Consider the following 18,696-nt stretch of genomic DNA (forward strand, 5'->3'; position numbering starts at 1 on the left):
ATCTAGGATGCTTCGAGGGTGAGTAGAAGATGGACGAATTTTCATTCTCAGCTGAACTAACCCTTTAAAGTGTAAGATGTACATGAATGAACATCAGAAGGTATTTTGTTTCAACCGCGGAAAGATCTTAACCAGGTTGTTTTTTTAATATTATTATTATTTGTAGTAAAACCATGTGGTTAATTTTCGTAAGGGCTAGTAAGAAAATAAATATTACTAATACTGTTGCATTGTTTTTCTAGTTGATTTTGTACGTTGTAGTGGACCTTTTGTGGAATACGCTTTAAAATACTTCACAGATAAGGCTATAAAACCATTTCGACTCAAATCAGAATTTAATGTTTAGTTAGCTATGTACCCGAATAATGTAGCTACAATTAGTCCTAACGCTCAATAAACCCCATGCATAGTAAAGTGTCTTTTTTTCTGTTTTTAATATATCTGATAGATAAGAGTAGCAAAAATGCATTTTGTGGAATAATGTGGTTTTTTTTTTTATCTAACTGATACTTTATTTACATCTACATCTTGATAAAACGTCTCAGAAGACAATGTTTCATTTATCACAAGAAATGGCACATTATTCAGGGCCAAACAACAACTACTTCCTCACAATTTGCTGTGATTAAAAGCCCTTCAGTCCCTATCAGCACGGTGATTTGTTCGTGACATTAAAGTCGCCTTTGTGTCGAATTACACTCGCCACAGCCTTTCTCCACCTCTGACATGATGTTCTTTGAAAATGCCCTCTCACACAGTTCAGAAATTGATTTTTTTTGTGTATTATTTTGGAAGCTGGGGTAATATATGTTGCGGCATGAACTCTTTGACATCTGCTGGAATGAGTTTTTCACGTTGCTCATAACAGACTGATAGAAAGGGAATGGAAATCAGTGCTTTTCTGAATTCGTCTTTATTCTGTTTACTTGCTAGTGAGGATGTTTTTGGTTAAGTGTCCACAAGAAATCTGGATTTTTATATCAGATCATCAAACCTCTGCCATATGTTTTTTTCCCCTCTGTTATCATCAGGGGCAGATGTTCCTGGGGTTTCCATGGGAGCGCATGTCATTCTGATTTAGATTGGCCGGTTGTTGCCTGTAGGTGCAATAAAGCTGAACTGAGAGGAGGCCTGTGATCGCTGGAGTGAGCTTCATTGCTCACGCTGGATGGAAAGACAGAAGACAATCTAAGACAGTACAGGTCATCGTAAAAGGTCAAAACTGTCGAGAGAAAAGTGAAAATATCACAGTTGTCTATGTGAGTGATCCGTCTGCAAGAGTATTCATGATTAACATTGATCTCTTTTAACAACCTAGACACTGAAAATGTCGTAAAAATTATTAAAATAAATATTTTATATGTATATATTATTATTAAATTGAATAAATATTTAATTGAACATATATTTTATGTAATATATATATATATATATATATATATATATATATATGAAAAACTATTTTAGTATCTTTTAATGAACTTATCTATCATTCTGTACATTTATAATATGCATAAACCACTGTATGGAAATTATACCTCAGGGTTTTTCTAAGAATATCATTGTGTATCATGATGGTAAAAAAGAGAAAAGAAAAGGTCATGGTACTTTTTGGGAATTAATTATTTATTGCAATTTTCTATAAACTACAGATGAATGTATGAACAGAGGTAAGAGGCAGTGGTGGTGAGACAGTGAGATTTTGGATGCTTGATTCACACTCATTGTTAACAATCAAAGAAAAGCTACACATTTCTCCACGATGTAACAAACTGTTCCAGTTGCAGTTCATCCTGGATGATATGTCAGACCGTCGTCTTGTATGGCCGTCTCTCTCTGATTTCATTCCAGCACATGCATAATGGACAGGCAGAAGCCCCTTTACTTGTTCCCCGACTCTGTTGTTGCCATAGCAATCCCCCAGCCAATAAGAGCCCTTACCTTTTGCTCCCTGAAAAGGGAAGCACATGAATATGTGATCTTAACAGCAGTGGAGATTATGCTGGGTCTCTCTTCTCCACACTGGGCTTCTGAATCCAAACATGTTGGCTTGTTGAAATAAAGTTTTTACATTCAAAATGTTTTTCTCATACTGAGCCCAACCCCAAAGAGGTGGTGATAACTTAGTCAACATTTTTTCTAACATTTAGCAGAATCCACTTTAAAACCAACCAGCTTTCTGTTGGTCAGAGCGTTGCGAACTCTGCATTGGGAAATTGTTTGACATCATGCAAAATTCTTGATTGTGCAAATTCTTTTAAAATAACTGGATACCGCTTGAACAACGTTAAACGTGACTGTACCTAAAATTTAACAAAGACTGTCGAGTGCACAATTTACTTAAAACAAGGGAACAAATTGTTATTTCAAGCACACAGTTTACTTAAAATGAGAGAACAAATTAGTAAATTGTGCGCACAATTTAGTAAAATTAGGAAACAAATGACTAAATCCTGTGCATGATTTAGTAAAACAAGGGAACGAATTAGTAAATCGTGCACACGGTTTAGTAAAAATTAGGAAAAATAAATTACTAAATCCTGCGCATGATTTAGTAAAACGAGGGTATGAATTAGTAAATCGTGCGCATGGTTTAGTAAAAATTAGGAAAAAAAAATTACTAAATCCTGTGCATGATTTAGTAAAACGAGGGAACGAATTAGTAAATCGTGTGCACGGTTTAGTAAAAATTAAGGAAAAAAAATGACTAAATCCTGCGCATGATTTAGTAAAACGAGGGAACAAATTAGTTAATCGTGCGCACGGATTAGTAAAACAAGTGAACGAATTAGTAAATCGTGCGCACGGTTTAGTAAAATGAGGGAACAAATTAGTTAATCGTGCGCACGGATTAGTAAAACAAGGGAACGATTTAGTAAATCGTGCGCACGGTTTAGTAAAACAAGGGAACAAATTAGTTAATCGTGCGCACGGATTAGTAAAACAAGTGAACGAATTAGTAAATCGTGTGCACGGTTTAGTAAAACGAGGGAACAAATTAGTTAATCGTGCGCACGGATTAGTAAAACAAGTGAACGAATTAGTAAATCGTGCGCACGGTTTAGTAAAACAAGGGAACGATTTAGTAAATCGTGCGCACGGTTTAGTAAAACAAGGGAACGATTTAGTAAATCGTGCGCACGGATTAGTAAAACGAGGGAACAAATTAGTTAATCGTGTGCACGGATTAGTAAAACAAGGGAACGAATTAGTAAATCGTGCGCACGGTTTAGTAAAACAAGGGAACGATTTAGTAAATCGTGCGCACGGTTTAGTAAAACAAGGGAACGATTTAGTAAATCGTGCGCACGGATTAGTAAAACAAGGGAACGATTTATTAAATCGTGCGCACGGTTTAGTAAAACAAGGGAACGAATTAGTAAATCTTGCGCATGGTTTAGTAAAATTAGGAAACAAATGACTAAATCCTGCGCATTATTTAGTAATATGAGGGAACGAATTAGTAAATTGTGTGCACAATTTCGTTTTTTTGCCCCAGGTCAGGTGCACTCTGTACTGATCAAAATGTAGATATATTTAAACACAAGTCCACATCAGTGGACTTTTTTACATGGACCTTTTTTACATTTTTTACATGATAAAGGAACTATAAGGTCGTATGGGTTGGAGGAGGTGTTGCTATAATATTAGGGTCTTTAGCTATGACTTGGGTTTCTGGAACAGGATTAAAACAACAAGTGAAAAAACAAGTCTAAACCCAGAATTCTTATTTTTTTTTTCAATCTTATTTTTTTTTTACATCTCATGATTCTGAGTAGATATCACAATTCTGACGTTTTTTCAGAACTCTGGGTTTACATCTTGGAATTCTGAGAAAAAGAAAAGCTCATAATTGCGAGGAAAAAGTCTGAATTGTAAGATACAATAATTTTTTAACAGGCTTTTTATCATTTACCAGGCAGAATGTCTAAACATTAAGACAAGCCTAGCAACAATCCAGAATGCCCTAGCAATCACTCAATACATTACCTTAACCTTAGCAACCAGCCATTGTGGCAGCAAACTCAAATACATGTTCAACGGTCATATTTTTATGTGTTCAAAGTGTTTTCTTTTTCTTTTTCGTTTATGAAAAATCATTGTAAGTAGAGGGGTTGAGAAGTATGTTAACAGTTTTGTCATGAATTATATATTTACCACTTAAAGAGTACAGATCATAGGAACCTTACACTTGCTGCAGAGATGTATAAAAAGTAAAAGGAAACATTGTCTGTCATGATAAAAGAGATTCTCGGAGGAATTACTCAGAGCTGCACAGCCTGTGGGGGCAAACAAAGCACATCTTTCTGATTGGCAATTCCTGGAGTGGACTTTCTGTGAAATACTCCACTCAGGTTAATGAAGATTGCACCATATGCACAGCCAGAGAGAATGATGCTGAGAAACGAGTGAATATTTATTTATGTGGTTGCTAGGGTCTTGACTAGGCAAAAGAGTCCACTCTCAAGTTTCCATGCTCAGATATGGCTGGGATTTTCTTTTGCCTGGCAAATTCATTGACTGATCACTTAAAGTAAAAGCTGCTATTATAAACTTTTTGTGAATCTTGACTGCTTTGGATTTTTTAAAGGTCTCCGAATACTTCATTTTTCAGTCAGTCTGAGGGCATCATTAAAACAGTTACTTTTTTTTCCACCAGTGGAAGAACAATACTAATATAGAGAGTTTAAGACAGACTATATGTATATTTGGCATTTAAAGGGAGCGTTCACCCAAAAATGTGAACAAAAATTCTGTCTTTAATTACTCACCCTCTTGTCGTTCCAAACCTGCAAGACCTTTGTTCAACTTCTGAACACAAATTAAGATATTTTTATAAGATATGCCCTATTGATTTACAGGTCTTACGGTTTTAAAAATGTCATGAGGGTGAGAAAATGATGACAGATTTAGAATGTTTGGGTAACTATCCTTTTAAGAAAGAGATGTTTGGACTTGATTTGACAAGGTTCAATGGGGCGCGTTGTTGAGCTCAACGAACTGTCACGTATCCAAATCAGGTTTGGCTGAAATACACTTTGCAAGGCATTTCCATTTGACACGTCATAACGAGAACGGTGCAAATCAAAATCCAGCCCAAAACTGTATTCAAACCCTCCACTGTTTCCACATGAAAGCGCTCATATTGCAATTAACTCTTCCCCATTTTTTTTTTTTGGGTGAGGTGAGGCTGCAGTCATTGTTTGGATTCTGGATTAATCAGCATCGATAAAATGTGGAGGGATTAATGGGACACCTCGGCATTGCCATGGAGACACAGTCGACGCGGACACCTGTGAATTAATAACCTCCTGCCGGCGAGCAACAACAGCCCAAGCTTTAATTAGAGTATGGGGAGGGGGGCATAATGAACGGCAAAACGTATTTTGGCATCCCTTTTAACGCACTGCTTCCATAAAATCAAAGAGAATTATCTCACAATTGAACAGGTGTCCATGGCCTCAAAGTGCCAAGGCTATATCCTTTTAATCTTTCGTGTTATTAAATACTCACACAATATACTGTTATAACATCTCTGTTAAATTCCAGGTGTCTGTTTGCAGTCGATTTATTAAGAGCGAGTTGAGATGTGGTGATTTCTTATCTTGTTTCTTCTTTCACTCCTGTCTGTGTGAAGCTGATGGCTGTGCTCCAATCTAGCGAGCTACAGCTGTCTGATATGAAGGGGATATATTAAAGGAGTAAATCTTCTAAATAAGAAAATAGTGTTATCATTTATTCACCATCATATATAAGTTTCTTTCTTTTGTTGAACATGCAAAGAATGGAAGAACATTGGGGTCCAAAAAGCTTGAAAAAATACCTGTTTTCGACACGAATGTGAGTAAATAGTGACAGAAATGTCATATTGGAGTGAATTGTTATCTCATGTGTCTTTTGGGAAGAAGACAGTCCCAGAATGCATTGCGTCAATCAAAAATTTATTCCAATATGATGAAAGTTTGTCTATTATAAAAACTCTTAATCACATTTCTTTTCATTTAAAATTGACTACTTAATATTTGCACGTGTGCTATATATTTTATGCTTAGTAGAGTATCAAGACATTTACATTAGCTTAGCAGCATATATTATATACTCATATATTCTTCTCGGAGAAGGCAATCCCAGAATACAATGAGAGGAAATCAGTAAAATAATCAAAGATGGTGGACGAAGTGAGAGAAATATTATAATAATTCAATTCGGAGAAGTTTTATAGAAAATGTTGATTAGTTTTCAAATGAATTAATTTACTCAATATTTGTGTGTGGTGTGCATGCTTATGTTTATTAGAGTATTGCGCCGTTATTAGCAACATGCTACACCAAAATCTGTTGAAATGCACGTTCAGCGTCTGCCATGTGAGTGGGATTATTTAGATTTTGCTGCCAATGTAGTGTTCGAAATGGATCATTTTTGTGATTTCTTTCCGGTTAGAAGGTGAGGTCACATTCAGGTCACAAACTGATTTGCCAAAATCAAAACGCAGACGGTGAAGGGAATTGCCGTTAGCGCAAATCCAACCCGATTTCATGGTAAATTGTTTATATTTTATGAGGTGGTTAATTTGTACGATTTTTGCTAAATCGTACATGTTTTATTAGTTTCTCATTTTATATGAATTTGTATGAATGAGCTACCCCTAACGCTGCCCCTAAACCTACCTGTCACTTGGGTCTAGACAAATTGTACAGAATCATACGAGTGAAGTCGTAAAAATGTGTAAAAATTAAACCAAGCAGTTTTCAAACCAAGTGTGCATACATTTGCCAACAGTTTAACTCTGGCAACTCTATGCACACCTGGTTTGAAAGCAACTTCAATATGAGTTGTGCTTCAAGCACCGCTACACAATGGACAATAAACAATGGACCTTTTTGTCTCTGAAATTACACTAAAACTTTGCTAATGTGACAACACCTGTAGGACGTAGCTGCCTAGGTGGGTTGGATGTAGCAAGATTGTCTATTGCCGATATCACATACATAATCAACACCGAAATATGTAGAATTCCCATCATAATGTGCTAAATTAGCACAGAACTGCAGTTGTGTGAATCAGTCCATAATGCATCTGGGATTCTGAGGGTTTGTTGAAGGGAAGCCAGTGAATGGGATTTATTTGTAGCTCGGGCGACAGGCTGCTTTGACGTCATGCACACGATATAGATGAAAACTTCCACTGCATCAGCCAGGGAGAGCGACAGGTGTTTCTCTGAGCTCTTATCATGAGTGAGCTATTCTTCGATGCATTTTACTTTCTTTTATCTCATACATGAAATCTTGAGGTGCCTTTCTTTGCTCTATCATTTGATTTGACTTGCCTGCTGCCCTGAGCCAGATCATTTGAGAGAACATTGGAGAAATAGTTTTGCCCTTTATGAATGCGGCTAAAACTGAATCCTTTTTTTTTCTTTATCTAGTTGGCACTTTTGGGGATTACACATAAGAATATAAGTTTCTGGCACATGTAAAAATATAAAACTAGAGTGTGGTGCTTAATCTTTAGAAAGTTTTAGTATGAATAGGAGACCAAACAAAGTATTATTATTATTTTTATTTAATTATTATTTTTGTGTGTGTGTTTTTAGCAGTAAACATTAAATAATAAAACAAAGAAACAATCAATCTATCTCTCTCTCTGTATGTTATATACTAATATATATATGTATATGTAATATATATATATATATGTATGTATAGTGTTCCTGTGGCTCAGTGAGCATTGCGTTAGCAGCGCAAAAGGTTGTGGGATTGATTCCCAGGGAAAACACATTAGGTAAAAATTTTTTAGCCTGAATGCACTGTTAGTCGTGCAAAGTGTCTGCTAAATGCATAAATTTTATATAGTGTGTGTGTGTGCATATACATGTACATAATTAAATTCTTAAATAGAAAAGTTAAAAGAGTTGTACTGTATGTTAATGCTATAAAACATACAAATCATTAAATTAATTAAAACAACTAAAATATTTAATTAATTAATTAATGTCTGTTGTTATTAATTTTAGCATGACTTTATGGTCATTTGTATGAAAGAGCAAATTACTCAAAAGTAAATAATTACATTATTTTTAGATATTTAAATAAATCATAAAACATAAGTAAAAAAGTAATAAAAAATAGGGATGATTTATTTTAATACTTTTATTTTATTTTATTAATCTTCCATGCTAGAAAGTGTTGCATAAGTGTTGCACCATGCATAATTAAGTTTTACAATCAATTGAATATCACTATAGATACACATTAATACTTTCCAATGTTGGACAGTAATTTTGTTGGGTTCATTTTATGTCAGATGAACAATAACGTGGAAATTGTTGTTTCTAATACTCTCTAAAAACGAATGGGACAACAATCTGCACCATACTTGTGCAAAGTGTCTTCTTTTCCATCACACAACATTGCGAAACTCACCAGGAAGGGGCAATACAATGAATCAGCACGGAGCGCTGATTATTACTGCTATGATCATCAGCAGCAGGAAGCCCTGATGTCTCCTCTTCTACGGAAAACACTGGGGCAGCTCGTAGCTCACAGCTGTGCACATTGAGCACCACAACCTCAACGACAGCCGTGTTCCAGGAAAATTGTTTTTATTGGAGGCGCTGCAGCTGTTAGGTTCAATAGCGCGAAAACAATAGCATATGCTATATAGCGTCAGCGATGACTCAACCACCGACATGCTGTCTGTCGATAGCCATTCAATAATAATATAATAACTCCGATCCAAAGATAGAAAGAAAACAAGCTGCTTTCAACAAGTTCATATTAGCTATTGACAAAAACGGCTTATCGTGATGTGCAAATGCAAATGGGGTTGAGGATTTGATGTGAAGTGGCTAATACTACAAGTTATTTAGCAAAGAGAAGAGAGAGAGAAAAAATAATTTAGCCTAAATTGCTGCTGTATCTGAATAAAAATAGTCCATTCAAATGAAAAGGTGGCTGTGAGGGGAAATGCTCATTATTTGCTGAAAGGATGGGAGATGTTTGCTTCCCTACGTCAATATTCTGCTGTTGTACTGAGGCTAATTTTTGCTCTGCCTGTCTGTGATACAAGAATGTGTGTGTGTGTGTGTTGTCTGTGTGTGTGTGTGTGTGTGTGTGTTTTGCTGAAGAGTGTGGTCGTTCTCGATGCCGAGAGTGTGATTAACACAACAAAGACGGCGTTAGCATGAGATGCTCTCAGGTGAGCAATCATACATGTGGTGACTTACCATAGATAATTCACCTAAAAATGAAAAATGTCTCATTATTTGATCACTCTCAAGTTGTTCCAAACCTGTACGTGTGTCTTTCTTCTGTTGACCATGGAAGAAGATATTCTGAAGAACATGTGTAATCGAGCAGTTGATGGTAGCCATTGACCTCCATAGTATGTTTATTCCAATAGAAGTCAATGGCTACAAATGCTATTGTTGGGTTACCAACATTTTTCAAAATATCTTCTTTTTTATTCATCAGAAGACTGATGATCACACTGGTTTGAAACAACCTGAGAGTGAGTAAATTATGACAGAATTTACAGTACATTTGTGGGTGAGCTAGTCCGCATCTTACTTCAGATGGAAATGAATGACTGTTTGCATTTGCCTAATCCGAATGTGGCAATCTTGGAAAGGTCAACATAAACAGGTCATGCATTTCATGATATGTGGGTGTTTAAACTACATTTATGTATAATGTATTCCTTGTAGACTTTTGTTTTCTCTAGCAGGAGTTTGGCTGGTGAATAAACCGGATCCTGCTAGAACGTCAGCTCGCTCCCTTGAGCAGGGTTTTCCCAAGAACATCAGTGGAAAAAAAAAAGTTTGAGTAATGCTTGAAGCCACAGGTGCATCTTTCATCTCACTAACAAGAGGAATCTGCGCTCGCCTCATATAGCACGTAATAACATCACAACACACACCACACGAGGGCTTCACCTCAAAGCGCTCATGGGAGAGGAACATGTCGGCTTCAAGCTCTCTGCTGAGATCCTCTCATCAACCTCTGCTTTCCTGTCTGTTTCCTTTCTCTCTAAATCCCTGCAGTCCGACTATTTGCTCACTCGATTTCCCACTGTCACTCAAGCTGGCCTCCCAGATGGTCCTGCATGCAACAGGCCCGGATCATTCTGAAGCACTGTGCCTGTCACAGATGAGGTCAGTGCTCCTCTTCTGCTGTTTTCTACTGAGGTTTTTAGTGTATATCTTCATATATATATAGAGTTTATATATATATATAAATATATATAAAATAAATCCTATGTTTACCAAAGCTGCATTTATTTGATCAAAAATAAATACAGTAAAACAGTAATATTGTAAAGTAATCATCATTTTAAATAAAAAAAAGTTATTTTACCAAAGTGTTCTGTTTGAATATATTTTAAAATGTAATTTAACTTGTGATGCAAAGCTGAATTGTCAGCATTATTCCTCCAGTCTTCAGTGTCACATGACTCATTAGAAATCATAACTTTCATGTGTATTGACACCAAAATCAGCATAAGTTTTTTATTTTTTTTTAAAAGTATTTAATGGCCAGTCATTCATTTTTTTTTCCAATGACCATTTTGTAAAATTTTACATTCGATCCCTTCCAGTTTCTAGACATTTTTTAACCATGTGTATGTTAAGGTGTCAACAACATAAAATAACTGTTGTAAACAACATTTTTCAAATTGATTAATAATTTGAAGAATTTATATATTTTTTTTAAATAATTAATATTGTTATTTGTGTTGATGATAGTCATTACAGATTTATTTATATATTATATTAAAATTAGGGCTATTTTTTTTTCTATTTTTTTTATCGTTATTTTATATATATATATATATATATATATATATATATATATATATATATATATATATATATAAAATTGTATCAATGTGTTTTTAACTGTTCAAATTATATACAGTACATATATTCAAATTGTCCATTTACCATTTACAAATGAAATGTATCTTTTTAAGTGTTTGCAATATAGATGTTTAAATCAATAGACCTTATTTGTGACGTTAATGTGTCATTTATATATTATTAATTATTTATAGGGCCGGGACTTTAACGCGTTAATTGAGATTAATTAATTACACAAAAAATAACGCGTTAATTAAGATGAATTAGTTACAGAAAAAATTTCCCGCATTTTTAATAACTTATTTTTGCACCGTGGAACGTTTCTCACTGGATGAGTTTCGGCGGGACCGATTATACTGGAGCACCAACTAGCGTTCGCATAGGCGGCAAGGATGTCGACCGGAAGTTGAAGTCGGCCACGTGCTGCCATCTTGTAGCAGAACTTCACTTGCGTTAGCATTCCCATTGACTCCCATTCATTTTGGCGTCACTTTGACAGCGAATAACTTTACATCTGAGGCGTTTAAAGACTCCGTTTGTCCATTATTTATTTCTAAAGAAACACGACAATGTATAAAGGGCTCCATTACCTTCTATGTTACATTATGGCCCCTTAGAAACAGTTTTTGTAAAAAATAGGCTAACGAATGCGTCATAACCACTCGGCTCTCTGTCGCATTACCGTACAGACAGGAGGAGAAGCTCGCAGGCAATTAACTTAATATGGCGTACTGGCATTACATTTTAAAATACTATACAAAATAATTAATCAGAATACTTACTCCTGCTCACTCACGACAAAGAACTCCCCGCTCAAGCTCGCCGTCTCTGCAAGATTAACGATGGCAGTTTGCACGCACAGATACTAGTACATGTACATCTGTCAGACAGGTTGCTGACGTCATCAAGCTTAGTTTGAGTCTGCGCGTCAGAAACAGAAGTGCTAAAAAACGCTAAAAATGGGCTTCACTTGTCTCAGTTGAGTTCCAGTGGGGTCGCTGTGTCCATTTCTTTTGGCAGCAGCACATCGAGTCTCAAGTATCACCTCAACGCAAAACATATAGCAGCTAGCGTGGACTTTACACTTTATGTTGAACTATGTATTATTTTGTTGGTGCAACAGTTTATGTTGAACTCTTTATTGTTTTGGCCAAGGTTATTGAGAGTTGGACTTAGTATGTTATGGCCTCTGCAGCAACACAGAGATGTTTTTCTAATAGTCAGTGTTTCCAATGTTCTGAATGAACTTGACAGTTTTGTGTTTTACTTAAAAAAGACTTCCAGGTTCCAGCACCTATAAGCTTCCTGAATTTCTGAAATGTACTATTTCTAAATTGTTTCTAAATATGCCATTGCTACACTTCATGGCAAAAATTGCACTGGTCTGCTAGACTTGGTTGAACAAAAATAAACAATATTTTGTTGCTTAAGCTTATGTATTCAGTCATTATTCAATGGTATACTATAAATCCATGTGAAAAAAAATTACTTCTCACTGTTCTCAGGTCAAATATTTATGTGCGATAAAAATGCGATTAATTTCGATTAATTAATTACAAAGCCTCTAATTAATTAGATTAATTTTTTTAATCGAGTCCCGGCCCTAATTATTTATATATATAATTAATTAAATTCATGTTTTTTTATCTATTGTGCACATCACGTTTATTATCATGAATATAGTTTTGTATGTATGTTTGTATGTGTCGCTTTATTTTGGTGTATTTTAGCTAATTCAGCTAATATATTCAGCTACTTATGATTTAGCCTTTTAGCTTCATTTATTCTCGTGTGGATCTGGTCATTTATCTCTTGACCTCACATTTGAGTTTTTTTTTTACCAGTCAAGGTGAACTTTTCGGTCAGTTTTTGGCTCTCTCTCTTATCATAGCTCCCCTCTTGTGTTGATGGTAATCTGGCTTTGAAATCTCACGTCCCGTTTTAGCAACTTTAGGATGGCTGCGAGAGGATTAGCTTTATTTCAGATTGCCTCTGTTGGCGGACTGAAATCCCCGCTGGCAGCTGTATTGATTTCTGTTCCATTAAAGGAAAACTCTCTGTGATTTCCTGCCAGTGACCAATAACAGCTCGGCTCTGCATCAGGCGCGACACAAAGAAAATATCTGTTTGCTTTGCTTCTTGTAGTGATTCCTCGGGGGGTAAATCTGATGACGTCGTGTGTTTGAGCTCTCCCAGCTGGGCTTTTAAGGTAAGTGCTGAGAAGATGTTTCCTCTTCTCTCACCTGCCCTCGGCGCTTCTCTGACATTCTTGTGCTCTTTGATTTTCCTTCATCTTTGCTTCCTTTCTTCTCTGCCTCCTTTGGGACAAAATGGAACAAAGCCTTAAAAACACCCTGGAACTGTTAACAGTTCTGTGATTTTTGGTTGAACTATCATCCTCATTTCTTCAAAAAGAAGCACAAAACACCAAAAAAGTATCAATAAAAAATTCCATATGACATTCTATGTACAATAGATGACCTGATGATAGTAGGTTCATTTGAACATCCATGACTGACTGTCCATTGCATACAGTACATGATACGTACTGTAAACAGCATTATTGTTATTTATTATCATATGTTTAATATGAATATGTATTTCAAATATTATCATGACACCTGTTATTAACTTACATACAATTAGTAATTAAATTAAACAAAACAAAACATGTGAAACAATGTTATTTTGTTGTTAATAATTTTCTTAAGATAAACAGCAACAGTATGTTTATAATATCACTTTTTTTTATTTATAGAAATATATTTCAGTGTATTTTACTTCTTTTTTCACCCATTTTTGTAGATTTTAAAATCCATTTATATAAATATAATCCAAAATGTATAGTTTAAAATAAATTGAAAAATAGAACATAGTGTTTATATCCTTCATTTTTTGCCCGGAAATGTTGTATTTGCAGTTGGTTAAATAATTTGAGATTATTTAACGAGATAATTAATAAAGATCAGCATGTCATATCATTGATTTAAATTGGTTTACATTTAATTGCCTTTGAATATAATAGTATTAATTCTGAATATAAATCAATATGTTTAATTTTTATTATAAAGCTTATATTAATTATATGAATGTAACTTTATTTTCTTATAAAAATTGTATATATATTCATCATTACAAATAATTGATTAATGCTTTATATTCAATTCATTTTAATTGTAATATATATATATATATATATATATATATATATAGAAAGACATAGAGAGAGAGAGAGTTCACATTTTATATTACAGTTTGTCACTCTCTCCAGAATACATTTAGAGATCATTCGCAGGATTTTTTGCGTAATGTTGATTTTTAACGGTCAGTTTTAGTTCCACCTTGTTGTACCAGAAAGGGAATATCTGTAAAAGCCCATGTCTTTGGCCCTGATAAGCAGCAGGTTGTTCTTCAATTCCCTGGGGTCCTCTCTCCATCCCTCTTTCTCTCTCCCAGTCATTTCAACTCATCCTCCTGCGGCTCCAACTTTAATTTCATTCCTGATTTGCTTCACCCATCTCACAATCCAGCTTTTCTCGAAAGCGAAGAGAGCAAATCTCAATGAGGTATCTCTCGAACACATTCTCGATCTTTCTCTTTTCTCCCCATCCACTCTATTTCTCTCCCATCCACGGTCCCCCGTTCCCAGACTCTACCCGCTGGATTTCTGGGACTTAACAAAGTTCTGAAACATAAGCAAGAGGCATTAGATGCTGAACGCTTGCAGGATTGCATGAGTGATTGAATAAGCTCAAGAAGTGATTTTATATGTTTATTATAATCTAATATGGCTAATGAAGCTCTATTTCATGCTTTCCTCAGCTCTAGTGCGCGGCAGTGAAGGCAGAATGTGCAAAGAAAAGAGAAACTAGCTCAGGTCAAAGGAGGACACAGTGTTGCAAATATATTTTGGATACAGCCTTTTTTCTTTTTCATGATATCTTAGATAGATTTACATTAAAATTTTTCCTAGAATATTCCTTTCCCCTTTTTCTATATTATTTAAAATCCAATTATATAAATATGATCCAAAAGGTATAGTTTAAAATGTATATTTCAGCAAAAACTTCACAAAAATCGAACCTTTCATTGGAGAATAAGAATTTTGATCAATACTCTCTGAAACCTCCATTTGCCAAAATAACAGCCCTGAGTTTTCTCCTATAATGGTTAGAGAACACCTGACAAGAGATCAGAGACAATTCCTTCATCCAGAAGCTCTCCAGATGCTTCAGATGCCCAGCTCCATGACGGTGCTTCTCCTCTTCAGTTCACTCCTCTCATTTTCTACAGGGTTCAGGTCAGAGGACTGGAATGGCCATGATTTTGTGCCCAGTGACCCATTTCAGTGTTGTTTTTGAGGTATGTGTTTGGATTATTGTATGGTTGGAAGATCCAAACATGATCCATTATAAGATTTCTAACAGAGTCAGTCACTTCCTGATTTTTTATCTGTTGGTATTTGATAGAATTAATGCTGTCATGTATCTAAACAAGACATCCAGGACCTCCAGCTGAAATATAGGCCCACAACATTAAAGATACAGCAAAATATTTAATTGTAGACATGGGGTACTTTTTAATCCCCGTATTCACCAAACACATATTGAGCGTTTGCTGCTAAAATATTTATTTTTTTGTTACATCTGACCAAATATGCTGCCTGCCCTGACCCTTGCCTGATTTTCTGGATTACTCTTTTGCCTCGCCGCTGCCATCATTGTTTGCTATTGTTGACCACACCTGTTTGACTACGCTCTTATTACAGCCATGCATTTGGATCCACACTTCATTGTCATGCCTCCCTCATTACATAATCACCAGCCATACCCGGATTCAGCAGCTTTTCTTTGAGCACTCCATGATAAGACTTTAAGGACTTGTTCCATTTTGGACTCAATGAGCCTCAAAAAAATCATTCTTACCCAGATGGGATGTTAATGGTAGTAATTTAATCAAAACACACATTAATATAGACCATAATCAGAATAGCCTAGGCCATTAAAATATATATATAGATTGTCATATATAAGATACTCAAAAATTAAGTGGATAACCATGCTAAATATATAGTGGTAATACAATACAAGTTCAACTTCTTATGCACTCATTTGGGGTACATGAATAGGAATACTCATCAACAGGATAAATGAGAAATCAATCCCTAGATTACTGATATAAGGCTTCCAGACATTATAAAACTGACCTGGCTGACCATTAACTAAACATGTTAAATATTCCAGTGGGATTAGTTCCATTAAAATCTTGTGCCATCCAGATATAGTCAGAGACTTATCACTTATCCATCTCATTAATATGTTTTTCCTGGTTGCAAATGTGAGAAGATGTGTAAAGTCTCTTTTTATTTGATAAAATCAAAGCTTTGTCTGGCAAACCAAGGATCAACAATAGATGATCCAAAACCATATCCTTCTCAAAGATATTACTCATTTCAGGTACAATCTTGGTCCACTATTTGCAACCGATTACATGACTAAAGACAGTGAGTGAGAGTGCCAACTTGTGTTTTGCACTTGAGGCATAGAGGTGAAAGGGTATTGTTAAATGCATGTATACGGTTTGATGAAATATGCATTCTATGTAGAATTTTAAATTGTATCGCCTTAGTTACAGTACATACTGAAATGGATTTGGCATAATTCCAAATATTATCCCATTCTTCCTCACTTATAGAGATAGAAAGTTCCCTTTCCCAAGCAAGTGTAGTTTTCAAAACTACTTTTCCCTCAAATGTAACACTAAGAACCCTATATAACAAACTCACTGACCTCTATCCAGGTGTCTGAAAAAGTAGTTTTTCTATATGACACAGATTTCTATTAGTACATAATTAGATATCCTTAAATATATATTTTCTAATCTGTAAGAACAAAAGAAGTCTTGTTTTAATAATTTATATTTCTATCTCAGATCCCCAATGGACATTAGGCGTTCTTCATCAAACACATCCATAGCCGGTTAATACCTTGATTCAACTCAAATTTAATCGTACCACCAAGTAGAGGAGTTATCGAGAACAACCCAATCAGAAATGTATCTTAAATGAGCAGAGCATTGATATAGCTTAATATTAGGTAAGTCCAGACCTCCATTCGAACCTGGTAATTGTAGTGCAGAAAACTTCAACCTTGGTTTGTGCTTGCTCCAAATAAAGGAGCTAAGCCAGCAACTCATGTCCTTTAAAAAACCTTTTTTAGGGAACAGAATAGGGATCATTTGAATTGGGTACAGAAGCTTGGGAAGGACAGTCAATTTTACAAGAGGCACTCTACCCAGCCATGAAATAGGTTGTCCCATTGGTATAAGGTTTCTCTAATTTTACTAAGCAACTGGGTAAACTGGGTCTTTGAATACATTTTTAAAAACGGCTCCCAAAAATACCCAAATATATAAATCCTCCAGGGGACAACTTAAATGGAAATAGGGGGCTAATATCTGGAACTGATTCCATAGAACCAACAGGCATAGCCCCTGACTGACTTAAATTGATTTTGTATCCTGAGAAAGTATTAATAATATTAAGAAGAGATGGTACTGAAGAATCGGGATTTGAAATGAAAATGAGCTCATCATCTGCATAAAGGGCCAATTAATGATGTTTTTCATCAGTCTGTAGACCTTCAATTGAAGGCTCTGATCTGATCGCTTCAGCTAGGGGTTCAATAGCAAGCACAAAAAGCAAGGGTGACATTGGGCACCCCTGCCTAGTCCCTCTATGTAATGAAAAACTTGCTGAACTAGAACCGTTATTAAGAACAAAAGCTTTAGGTTCTTCATATAACACTCTAACCCATCTGATGAAAGTATCATCAAAATAATAAATTTCCAAAACAAAAAATAAATATGACCACTCAATGCGGTCAAATGCTTTCTCTGCATAGAGAGAAAGAACTAACCCATCAGTCACATGCTGCTTAAAGTCTTGTATAACATTAAGAAGACGTCTATATTATTGCAAGATGAGCGGCCTCTTATAAAACCTACTTGGTCACTACTTTAATAACATCTGTTATTATATTCTCCAAACGAGAAGCCAGGATTTTGGCTAACAACTTCCTATCTATATTTAATAAAGATATGGGTCTATATGAAGAGCAGGCTTCAGGAGATTTACCTTTTTTCATTATAGTATATAGGGTCCAATTCACACTAATAACTACTTGCTTATTAGCATGTCTATTATTAACATATTGGCTGTTTATTAGTGCTTATAAAGTACATATAATGCATGACATCCATAATCCTACCCAATACCCTAAACTTAACAACTACCTTATAAACCATTAATAAGCAGCAAATAAGGAGTTAATCGAGGCAAAAGTCATAGTTAATGGTTAGTTAATAGTGTGAATTGGACCCTAAAATAAAGTGTGACCGAAAAATATTAGCTTCTCTCAGAGATTCAGGGAGCTGCCCAATGTTAAATGAATGGTTAAACATATTAAGCATGGGTTCAAGTAACAAATTGTGTCATTCCTTATAGAATTCACAACGTATGCCTGACACTTTTCCATTCTGCCTCTGAAATTGCCTCCATTAACTCTTCCTTAGAGATAGGAGCACTTCATTTTGCTTTCTGCTCTACTGAGATGGTTGTTAACCTAATTTTGTATAGAAAAAAAGCTTCTAATAATGTACTACTAGACACTTCAGTACTGTATAGATTCATATAGTAAACTCTGAATGTGTTATCAATTGACACACGATTATAATGTAACTTATCCTTTTTGTCTGGTATTGGTATGATTGAACGTGAATCACTTTTCTTTTTAGGAAGGTATGCCAAAAATGTACCTGGTTTATCTCCGTGCTCATTG

Source organism: Carassius auratus, chromosome 22 (genome assembly GCF_003368295.1).
Source record: "Carassius auratus strain Wakin chromosome 22, ASM336829v1, whole genome shotgun sequence".
NCBI lineage: Eukaryota > Metazoa > Chordata > Actinopteri > Cypriniformes > Cyprinidae > Carassius > Carassius auratus.